Source organism: Panthera tigris, chromosome C1 (genome assembly GCF_018350195.1).
Source record: "Panthera tigris isolate Pti1 chromosome C1, P.tigris_Pti1_mat1.1, whole genome shotgun sequence".
NCBI lineage: Eukaryota > Metazoa > Chordata > Mammalia > Carnivora > Felidae > Panthera > Panthera tigris.
In genome coordinates this window covers 172,234,222-172,246,790 of record NC_056667.1, presented here as the reverse complement: position 1 = coordinate 172,246,790, position 12,569 = coordinate 172,234,222, and the positions used below count along the sequence as shown (strand labels likewise).

Genomic DNA, 12,569 nt, shown 5'->3' with positions numbered 1-12,569 from the left:
GGGAGAATTTAGACAAAAAGAAAATACAAAAAACTACCACATCGAAATCATAGAGGTGAAGAATAATTGTATTTTAATAAAGCAAAAAGTTGAATAGAGGAATTTAACAAAATGCTAGATGAATCAGAAGACAAGATCAGCAAATTTAAAGACAGGGCAGTAGGGGCACCTGGGTGGCTCAGTGGGCTAACTGGGTGGCTCAGGTGGGGAGCCTGAGTGGCTCAATTGGTTAAGTGTCCGACTTTGGCCTAGGTCATGATCTCATGGTTCATGAGTTTGAGCCCCGTGTTGGGCTCTGTGCTGACAGCTAAGAGCCTGGAGCCTGCTTTGGATTCTGCCTCTGTCTCTCTCTGCCTTTCCCCCACTCTCTCTCTCTCTCTCTCTCCCTCTCTCTCTCTCTCTCTCTATCAAAAATAAACAAACATTAAAAAAATTAGAAAAAATAAAGACAGGGAAATGCATATCATTTAATCAGAGAAGCAAAGAAGAAAAAAAAGAATGAAAAAGAGTGAAGTTGGCTCAAGGAACCTAAGTATATTTATGTACATAAATATAAACAATATAAGGGTACAAGGATTAGAGAGGAAAAGGAGCAGAACACTTATTCACAGAAATAATGGCTGAAAACTTCCTTAACTTGGGGAAGAAACAGACATCCATATACAGGAAGCCTCAGGAGTTCCAAAAAATGTGAATCCAAAGAGACCCACACCAAGATGCATTGAAATAAAATTATCAAAAGTTTAAGATAAGGAGAGAATCTTATGAGCAGCAAGAGAAACTTGTTACAAACAAGGGAACCCCCATAAGACTATCAACAGGTTTTCAGCAGAAACCTTGTAGGCCAGAGGGAGTGGAATGATATATTTAATGTGTTGAAGGGAAAACACTACCAACCAAGAATACTCTGCCTGGAAAAGCTGTCCATCAGAGTTGAAGGAAAGATAGAGAATTTCCAGACAAACAGAAGTTAAAGAAGTTCATCACCATTAGACTGGCCTTGCAGGAAATGTTAAAGGGAATTTTTCAAGCTGAAATGAAAGGACACTAATTAGTAACATGAAAACATAAAAGTATGAAACTCATTGTTAAAGTAAATATATAGTCAAATTTAGAATACTCTAATATTGGAATGGTGGTGAGTAATTCACTTATAGCTCAGGTATGAAGGTTAAAAGAAAGAAGTATTAAAGATATCTATAACAATAATAATTTGTTAATGGATACACAATATAAAGCACATATAAATTATAATATCAAAAACCAAAAATGAAAACATAAAATGGGGATAAAGTATAAAATGTAGAGCATTTGTATGCATTTGCAGTTGTTGTCACATGAAAATAGACTTAAAATAGGCTGCTAAAATGTTCCATATATTTGGGGTATGTGGGTGGCTCAGTCAGTTAAATGCGGGACTCTTGGTTTTGGCTCAAGTCATGATCTCATGGTTTGTGGGTTTAAACCCTGAGTCAGGCTCTGTGCTGACAGGGCAGAGCCTGCTTGGAATTCTCTCTCTCTCCCTCTCTCTCTGCTCCTCCCCCACTCATGCTCTCTGTCTCTCTCAGAGTAATTAAAATATTTTAAAAATGTACCACATATTTGATAAGGGATCGATACTAAAAATATATGAAGAACTCATACAACTCAACAGCAAAAAACTCAAATAAAGGACCCAAAGGACCCAAATAGACATTTTTCCAAAATAGACATACAAATGGTCAACAAATATATGGAAAGGTGCTCAACATCACTCATCATCCGGGAAATACAAATCAAAACCACAACAAGATATCGCTTCACACTTGTTAGAATGACTATTATCAAAGAGGCAAGCAATAACAAGTGTTGTTGTGGATGTGGAGAAAAGGGAATCCTTATAGACTGTTGGTGAGAATGTGAACTGATGCAGCCACTATGAAGAATGGTATGGAGGTTCTACAAAAAGTTAAAAATAGAACTATCATGGGGGCACCTGGGTGACTTAGTCTATTAAGCCATCTGACTTTTGGTTTCAGCTCAGGTCATGATCTCACAGTTCATGAGTTCAAGCCCATATGGTACTCTGTGCTGACAGCATGGAGACTACTTAGGATTTTCCCTCTCCCTTACTCTCTGCCCCTGCCCTGCTCTCTGTTTCTTAAAATAAATAAAACTGATCCAGCAATCCCAATTCTGGGTATATAACCAAAGTAAATTAAATCACTATGTTGAAGAGATGTCTCCACCTCCATGTTCATTACAGCATTATTTATGATAGCTAAGACATGGAAACCACCTAAGTGGTCATTGGCAGATGAATGGATAAAGAATAATGAAATACTACTCAGCTTTAAAAAGAAACAAATTCTTTCTTTCTTTCTTCTTTCTTTCTTTCTTTCTTTCTTTCTTTCTTTTTCTTTGTTATTGTATGTAACAACATGCATGCAACAGGACCATATTATGCTAAGTGAAATAAGCCAGACAAAGAGAAATACTACATAGTATTACTTTATGTGAAATCTTAAAAACAAAAAAAAGTCAAACTCATAGAAATAGAGTAGAATGATGGTTGCCAGGACCTGGGGAGTAGGGAAATAGGAAGAGGCTGTTAAAAAGGTATGAACTTTACAACTGAAAAGGTTGCTAAGACAGTAATTTAAATGGTCATACACACACACACACACACACACACACACACAAAGAAAGAAAGAAAAAGGTAAATATGTGAGGTGATGGATGTGTTAATTAACTCAATGATGGGAATCCTTTCACAATGTATATTTGTGACTAAAACCTTGATAAAACTAGAAAAAAATTTAACTCGTACGTAGCCCTCCTCCTGTCACCTTTGCTCATTTTTTAAAATGTTTATTTATTTTTGAGAGAGAGAGTGTGTGTGTGAGAAGAGGAGGGGCAGAGAGAGAGGGGGACAGAGGATCCAAAGTGGGCTCTGCACTGTCAGCACAGAGCCTGATGTGGGGCTCAAACTCACAAACTGTGAGATCATGACCTGAGCTAAGGTTGGACATTTTAACTGACTGAGCCACCCAGGTACCCCTCTTTGTTCTTTTCTAATATTAAACTATTTTTGTCTTTTTAATTATCTTATAATTTTAAATATCATACAAGGCTTCATCAATGGTTTTAGAAAGATACTATTGATAATAATCTAATTTAAATATTTTAAGTGTGTATCATCTATATTATGTTGTCTATCATATGTTAATTACATTCATATCATTTCATTTGATCTTCATAACAACTCTAGAAAGTATTTTTAGCTTAATTTTACAGATGAGAAAACAGGATCAGAGATAAGTAACTTTCTTAAAGTCACACAAATAGTAAGTAGTAGAGCATTATTTAAAGCTCCTTAACCTAATTCAGAGTTATTTTGAATATATCGTTCTTTATCACCTCATCTCTACATCTATAAGAAATCAGATTCTGTAATAGCTTATCTTCTGCCACATTTCCCCCATAATCTCATCAATGAGAAGGTCAAAAGAGACTAATGGGAATTGCTATCTGTGGTTAATTCTAAATAAGAAAGGATTGATGATGTGGAACTGATGTGTAACTTGAGAGAAAAGTCTATGGGATGATGAGCATAGTCAAGTGTAGATCGTGGATTTTTGAAAAGAAAATTTCAAAAAGTTCAGAAAAAAAAGGTAGGCATAGAACCATGGTTGGAGACTTGGCTTGAGATGGCTGGGAAGTTTGAAGTAAATGCAGAATGTACATACAATATGTTCTACTGATGGGGAACCTGGGTGGCTCAGTTTGTTAAGCGTACAACTTCAGCTCAGGTCATGATCTCACAGTTCATGGGTTTGAGCCCTGCGTCTGGCCCTAGGTTCCATGCTAAAAGTGAGGAGCCTGCTTGGGATTCTCTCTCTCCCCCCCCTCCCCTGCCCCTCTCTGCATGTTTGTGCTCTCTTGCTCTCTCTCCCAAAATAAATAAATAAACTTAAAAAAAATTATCTGCTGATAATGATAGGGAGCTGCAATGGAATAAACCAATGTGCATAAAATGTTGAAGGGAGACTTTAAAGGCTATGCATAGAAGATGGGAAGAAAATGAACATCAAGGGAGGTATGGGTTTATAAAGTGGTAATTAGGAAGACTAAATTCATTATAAATTCACTTTTTGAAATATGCTACAAATAATTAAAAATAGAGTTAAAGCATATTTTGAGGCAAGAAGAAGGAGAGGGAGAATAAAGTAAAGGGAGCCTTGCTGTTTGGAGTAGCTGGTGTGGTGTTAACAGATGTTAGGACATCTTGCTCCTATTTTATCTATTAAAAGGGAAAGGTCTTGAAGCAAACAGAATTAAGAAGAAATTGAAAACTGGTAATAAGAAATTAAAAGTATAGTCTCTTCAATGAATTCATCTTTTGGAGCTGATTGATTTGTATTAAAAAAATACATGAACAGTACTTCTCATATATGTGATCAAAGGACTGTCAGAAACTTTTAAGAAATGGTGAAGAACATGTGAAGTAACAAAACTTAGATAAGCAACTTTGATTTTTAAGATAAGCAACTAGAGGTAAACAATTTTGATTTTCAGGTAGGGAAAAAGTGAATCCCAGAAATTAGTCTGATAAATGGATTCTTAGCAAAATGTTGAAGGAAGTGTTAACCAACTCATGAAGAGAAAGCGTATTCGTGCCAAGATAATTCATGCCAAATTAGTCTTTCTTCTGTTCCCCTCACTTGCTTTTCCATACTGAAAAATGATATTCCTCGATGCAAAATGCACAGTGATATAAAAGGATCTTGACAAAGTCAAAACTGTTCCTTCCATTACTGAAAAAACAGAAATAACATAAAAAGTGTAAGGTTTTGATTATATATAACAATGATAATCATCTTTAAGTTTAATTTGGATGCAGCCTAATGATCACACATTATTATCATGGACTCTTTTCTGAGGAGAGGCAGTTTTCGAAATAACAATCACTTAATGATATTTGTGCTTTTGTCTTATGTTGATTCATTTATTCAACAGACCTTTATTATTAAATCCACTTCCTAGGTTTCAGACTGTGCTATAAACTCAGGATTAAAAGATAGATAGAGGGACGCCTGGGTGGCTCAGTCAGTTGGGTGGCCAACTTTGGCTCAGGCGGTGATCTTACGGTTCATGGATTCGAGTCCCAGTATGGGGCTCTGTGCTGACAGCTCAGAGCCTGGAGCCTGCTTCGGATTCTGTGTCTTCCTCTCTCTCTGCCCCTCCCCTGCTAGCACTCTGTCTGTTTGTCTGTCTCTTTCTCTCTCAAAAATAAATTAACATTAAAAAAAATTAAAAAAAAAAGGTGAATACAGCCCACACCTTGAAGGTTCACTATCTAGTGATGGGGATAAAACATAAACAATTATGGCAACATTCATATAATTCATATAATATATTAATATATAATATAATTCATATATTATAATTCATATAATATAATTCATATAACATATTAATAAAATATTTATATGATAAATATAATAAAACTTATAAGAGTCAATGGGAATACAGAAGAGGCAAAAATTAACTTTGTCTCTACTAATAATTCCAGGATTTTAGAAAAGAAAATATCAGAAAGTTTGGGAAAAAAGATAGGCATGAAACCATGTGGGAACATTTATGTTGAATCTTGAAGCACTAATGGTAAAAGAAAAACTAAATTTCAGGAAAAAAGACTTGGCTATAAACAGTCATATCTTGAGACAGACTGTCTTTAGGCATCTACTAAGTGGCTTAGTATTCCTAGAAAATAATGTGCATATAAGGGAGAAGGATAATGGAAGTTGCAAGGGGAGAACAGGTAACAATCAGTATTAATGGACATCTGACATTAAACATTTTAGTAGGTTGGTGAGCTAGAGAAATAATAATGGTCAGATAAGATTATCATCTTTGAGGGTAAGCTAGTAGAAAGGTCTTGGACACTAAAGATCTTATTTTCTAAGAAATAAGGAGCTATTGAAGAATTTTAAGCAGAGGAAAAATATCATTTGATTCTTTCACAAAAATATCACTCTGACAGCAGAAAAGAGGTTGAATTTGAGGAGGCCAAAGTGGGAGGTAGGGAGGCTACTAAACTTTGCATAAGAATTGAATTGAATTAAATCAGTTGAAGGTGTATATAAAAAAGGAAGGGCTGAATTTAGTTTGGAAAATCCACTGTTTTTATTATTAACTACTTGGAAATTATATACAATGGAGAGGAAGGAATCTAAGATACCTACGAGGATCCTGAGTCAAGTGACTAGTTAGATGGCAATGTCATTAACCAGGTAGGATACATAAAAGAGAATCTTATTATTTTTAAGTAAGCTCTACATGTGATGGGGGGCTCGAACTCATGACCTTGAGATCAAAAGTGGCATGCTCCACTGAGCCAGCCGGGTTCCCCAAAGAGAATTTTAGTTTTGAAATAAAATATTTGTTTTGAAAATGTTGCATTTGAGATATTTGTGGGAATTCAGAAGGAATTCTGAATTCAGGATTCAGAATTCAGAAGGAATGCTCAGTACTGGAAGATACAGGTCTGGAACCTAGTATAGACTTGGAAATCGTCACTGTGTAGTGGTTTTTCAAACCTGAAACACTTTACTCTCTAGAGGCTTTGTAGAATGATATACAAATCAAAGTTAGAATCAAGAGGAGTGTGTTCATTTGCTTGGCAATGATATCCTAATGTTTGATATAAACGCTTTACATATGCATGTTGCATTCTCGATCTGTGCTTCTTTTTCCTTAATATGGAGCTAAAAATCAATTTGAATTGTATCCAAATGTGAATAACATCATCTTTGTTTTAAGACCTATTTTATAACTATAACTTGAAAAGTGAACTCTAGATATTTGTGGATAAAAGTTATATAACTTTTTGTCTTAATTTGATTAAAAGACATCTTATCGTAACCTGTAAGGTCTTAATACCCTAACAGTAGTGTATATATAAAGCATAAAACTGTTTCCAAGAGTACTATTTCAAATTATTTTTATGTAAGTTTATTTAACAAATAACCTCATGTTGTTAAAGAGTATAGTTGGTAGATACTTGCATTTATTTTCTTCTTAAAAATACCTGTTACCTTGTAGGCCAGGTTTAATAAATGCCTTTTCTCCAGCTTCCATGTAGCCCTAAGTATCATTTTATTGTAGCACTTATATTATTACATTGAAATCCTCTTTTTACATCAAACACCCCCCTCCTCCCTCAGCCGCCACCCTGGACTATGAAATAGTCTATAACGATAGCTTTCAAATCTTTTTGCCTTCAACCATATAGTAAGAAATACCTTTTATGTGAATTACCTATAAAGCTGAAATTAAATTTCATGAAACAATATTTATATTTACTAAAAGAAATGTACTCTGATATTTTGCATTCTGTTCTATTTCTTCAGAAACATTGGTACAACCCAATACATTGATTTAACAGATCTCTAATTGATCTCAAGCTGTGATTTGAAAAAGAATTACTCCAAGTCATGTCTTCCTGAGGCTCATATCACCGATGGTTAGCATAGGCTCTGGCACTGTTGGTTGAATATAGACCTATGGAATTATTTTAGGCAGTACTGCAGATATAAATTCTAATATGGGGGGAAAGATGCTGCTTCCACCATGCTCAGAATAGGATTTTCTAGATTCACATTTTAAGAGGTAGTATATGCCACAAACCATGAATTGTGTTAAAAAATAAAAGGCCGTAAAGTCTTATTGCATTGCATTTTTGTGATTCTCCTGTTACCAGTGTGTCTTATCCACACGCACCCAAAGGTAACATACTGACGGAGTCTCAACTAGAACAGGCATTTCTGAGCTTTCAGTAGGCAGCTCTAGTGTATTAAAAGCTTTGTCACTTTCAACATGGAAAAAACATAAAAGCTAAATGATTAGAGCATATGAGGGAGCTCAATTTTTTTATTTAATGTTATTAAATGTGAGGAAAAGTTATACGTTTAAAATCACTATGCAGAGATAAGCTAATAAATTAAGAGAATATTATCCTTTTTCAGAATGAATAACACAGTCTTAAAAACCTGATGAAATGTTGGATAAATATAAAACAATATTTGTATTTATATTCATAGTATTTTTGTGAACTTGATTATACATAGGTAAATGAATAATATAAGAATTTATTATGGAATTCATAATACAGACATTTACATTTAAACATATTCTTTCTATTGGCCTCCTTTACTCTCTGCTCACTTTCACAGTTAAAATTCTTAATTTCAATCTGCTTCAGTCAAACTTTGTCCCAGTTGTACCATTGAAAATGTCTTTGCTTCAATTATCAGTGACCCTATCAATGCCCATTTCAAAGACACTTAGGACCTTATCATTCTTCCCAAATCTGTTCAATTTGATACTTGGTCAGCCTTGAAATTTTCTTCTTCCTTGGCTTCTTTGACACCATTCTTTTCCAGTTTTCCTTCTGCTTTTTATTGGTTACTCCTCAGTTTTCTCTCCAGGTTCTTCCCACTTGCACCTTCAATGTTTGTATCTTATTTTAAATAGTCTCCATGGTAAACCTCATCCAGCTTCAAACACAGCTGGAACTCATATAACTTCTAAATCTGTATCATCAGGGCAAGTATCTATCTCTTCTGAAATGCAGATGCATATATCTATCAAATTGCCTCCTAAATATAATTCCTATCCAGGCATCTTGAAGTCTCATTAAATTCTACCTATCTGAAAAAGAATGATCTCCCTCTCCTTGTCCCTCACTCCAACTTGAACAAGTCTGCTGCTTATATATATCCTACTTTAACTGTCATAGATTTTCCCTCTTGCATCACTGCTATCCGATTATTGACAAAGGCTAGTTTTTTAAGATATTAAATATTTCTTGAATACTTCCACACATTTGTTTCTTTTCTTTTCTCCCCCCTCTCCCCCACATCTTTATTTCTATATTGTCCATATTAGCTAGTGTGGTCAGGAAAACAGAAACCATATTAGGTAGAAGGTATATGATGCAGGAAATTAGATACAACACTGTTGGAAGTTTGAGAGAAGGAAGATGAGAAGACAGTGTTTCTGACATTTAAGAAATTCAGAAATGCAGGAATCACGGGGAAGTTGGTGCTGATGATCTCAACTTCCTACAGCCCTAAAGCAAGTCATAAGAGCTCTGCCCTCATTGTAGACCTTGACTCATCCTGAACATCCTTTGACTTTGCAGGGTTAGTTTGTGTACATTTAGAAGTGGTATCTCTCTGAGGACTTTATCTGGGTGTAGGGGCATATACTGCTGTGGGGAAGGCCAAAGTTGCCAGGGAGTGAATGCCTTGAGTGAGAAGTGGCCTCCTTTCCTTAAGTGGCAATATGAAATTCTGAAATATGTTCTATATAGTCTCTTAGAGGGTCTGAAAGACTGAGCCCCAGTTGACTACAGTGTAATCCACAGGTCAATGCCCTTTTATTGGCGTTATTCCCTTCTTTGTTTTACTTTCATATTCCTGCTTCTGGATCAACTCCAAAACAAGCTATTTGTACTCAAAGTCTTGCTCATGGTTTGAGACACATATTTCATGTGTTGCATCTGGAGGAGAACAATGCTTCTCTTTCTCTTCAGCCTTCCACATTTTATGAATGCTTCTCTTTGACAGAACTTAAACCAGAAAATTGCTTGCAAAGAAGTCTGGGAAATGTAGTTGCTAGGCTTTTACTCCTTGTGGTACTGGGGGATATTTGTTTAGAAGGAAAAGGATGATGTTGAATGTCTTTGATCAATATTCATGGTACTACTACTGTATGTTTATAAATATAATACGTATTAGAGATGCCTAGGTGGCTCGTTTGGTTAAGAGTTTGATTTGATTTTGGCTCAGCTCATGATCTCATGGATATGAGATCAAGCCCCATCATGGTCATGGAGCCTGTTTAGAATTCCCTCCTTCCCTCTCCCTCTGCACTCTCCCCCACTTGCACTCTCTCTTTCTTGCCAAAAAAAGAATAAAAAAATATAATACATATTATATTCATATGGCCCTTGAGCTTATATATTATTCTGTTGAGTATCAACACACACTATCTAGCATGGTCTACATCATCCAAATTTGAACTATACATATTTAGGCAATAGGAACTATATTTTGCAGCATAATGCAACTATATCTTGTATATAAAGAAGTACTCACTATCTCCTCAAAAAAAGAAGGCAGCAAATATTTCTTATGGATGTTAATTTCTCTTCTACCTTACTCAAAATCTCATTAAGATATCCTGTAAACTAAATACTAAATTGAAACATTCCATTTTGTTAGATGTTAATCCTTAAAAAGGTCTACAAGGTCTTACGTATTCTTTTCCTAACCCAATTTTCCATTCTCGTCACCTACTGTGCTTTCTCTCTCACTTCCTGCTTCAGCCACCTAAGTCTTTGTTGAGGCTGCTGTATTTCCCAAGGTTGCTTCCAACACAGGTATTGTATATATTCTTCCTGATGTTCCAAATGAATGCAAACATCTTCACCTAATTAGCTCCTACTCATTTTTCAGATCTTAACCCAAATGATTATTTTCTCAGGAGATTTCCTCTGACTTTGTGATTAAGCCAAAGTCCTTTAGTGTGTGTGTATGTGTGTGTGCACATATGTATGTACCCCCGCCCCACATATATATACATAAAGCATATATAATATTTTATTGATACGTTTTCCCAATGATGGTGTTTGTGCCATGATGGCACAACAATTTATTTTGCTACTTTTTCTCACCATTATACCCCTAACACCTAGAATAGTGCCTGGCACATGTAAGACTCTCAAAATATTTTTTTTATGAATGAAAGCAAAAGATTGCTTCTGAAGTGAGAATTAAAGATTACTGATATTTGTATCATAAACTCTATCATGTTATTATTACATATTATGTTCTTTTTAGAATTCTTTGCTTCCCAAGCAATGTTAGTTATTACACTCAGTAACTTCAGGAAGGATAGTTTTACAAGTTCATTATCTCTCAGTTATGACTTCTTTAAAAAATTTTTATTTTGGGTAGGGGGGAAAATTTTATTTATATGTTTTAAAGTTTATTTATTTTGAGAGAGAGTGAGAGAGCTAGCAGAGGGAGGTGCAGAGAGAGAGAAGAGAGAGAGAATCCCAAACAGGGGCTGTGTTGTTAGCACAGAGCCTGATGCAGGGTTCGATCCTACAAAGGGTGAGATTGTGACCTGACCCAAAATCAATAGTTAGATGCTTAACTGACTGAGCCACCCAGGCACCCATCTCTCTCTCTCTATCTCTTTTATTAAGATTTTAAGTAATCTCTATATCCAATATGGGCTCAAATTCACAACCTTGAGATTAAGAGTCATATGCTCTACCAGCTGAGGCAGCCAGACGCCCCTCTTAGTTATGATTTCTAAATTGTTGCTTTTATCAATTTAAGGTTAAAAAATACAAACTATGACGTCATTTTATTAGTAACTGCTAATTACTAGTAATTAGTAATTACATTTTATTAGTAACATTTAGCAGCAACTTTGGGCTGCTCATATAATTCAACAGTATGCAGCAATAGACTTAGAAACTTTAAGGTACAGATGGTTTCTAGTTTAAAAGAATTCATTTATAGCTCTCTTATAAAAGAAAATTAAAATATAATGCTCCCCAAATTTGTTTGTAAATCAAGAGTCAGGAATATTGGCTGTGGGTCATGTCCCAGTAAAACTGGCTTCATTCATTATATTTGAGAGCTATTTCAATAGCTTAAGCTATTTAAGGGCTAAAGTTGTGTATCATTCATCTTTGTATCCCCAAACCTAGCACAAGTCTGGGCATTTACTATGTCAGATTTCAAAGGCTAGTCCAAGTTCATGGATTGACACACATGATGAATCTAATTTGTCTACTCTTTGATTTTCTGCTGAACTAGCAATCAAGAATGCAAAGGTTTCATACCACCAAAAGGATATGGTTCCTTTAAATTTCCAGTTTTCATGGAGATGTGTCCTTAGTTTAATGATCAATGTAATACCCAAAGTGTAAGAGTGTAGATAAGAAACTGTGAGGGAGAGGCTACATCAGGTAGGGAAGTGGCCAGGCCAACAGTCAATGTTCTACCTATTGCTTTGTGAGGTAATACCTTGCTACATACTCAGGTTCTGTTTCTTCTTGTGTCAGGCCAACCTATAGCATACCATGCTTTCCTTGAAATTCATACAAGGTATAGTTTGTATGGCTGAAAAGATTTGGGAAATTTTTTGTGCAATTTCAATAATTAGAAAAGGGCACTTCAGAAAGAGATGACAAGGATCTATCATAATTTCAGCATGATGTTGGACTGAAAATATAATATACATTAGTGGAACAGTTCTATCTTAACCCAAGGTGGAGCAGCTCTATTGAGTCTTTACATAAATTTTCTTTGGTGCCAATAGAGTGTCATGTGGATAAAAATATATATATTTGATTCTTTTAGATGAACAGCATTTTATTTTATTATTAATATTTTTTATTTAAGGAATCTGTACATCCAATGTCAGGTTCGAACTCACGACTCTGATCAAGGGTCACATGTTTTTCTGACTGAGCCAGCCAGGTGCCCCTAGGTGTGCTTGTT

General features: G+C 35.3%; 1 long non-coding RNA gene across 1 annotated transcript; it reads right to left on the bottom strand.

The window, feature by feature from the left end:
- Window positions 1-4,496: 4,496 nt before the first annotated feature.
- LOC122241558 lies at window positions 4,497-12,002 on the bottom strand. The gene is made up of 2 exons (XR_006221798.1): window positions 11,909-12,002; window positions 4,497-4,796 (listed from the first exon to the last, which is right to left on the bottom strand). It is a non-coding gene; the product is annotated as an uncharacterized LOC122241558 (long non-coding RNA).
- Between the last annotated feature and the right edge of the window lie 567 nt (window positions 12,003-12,569).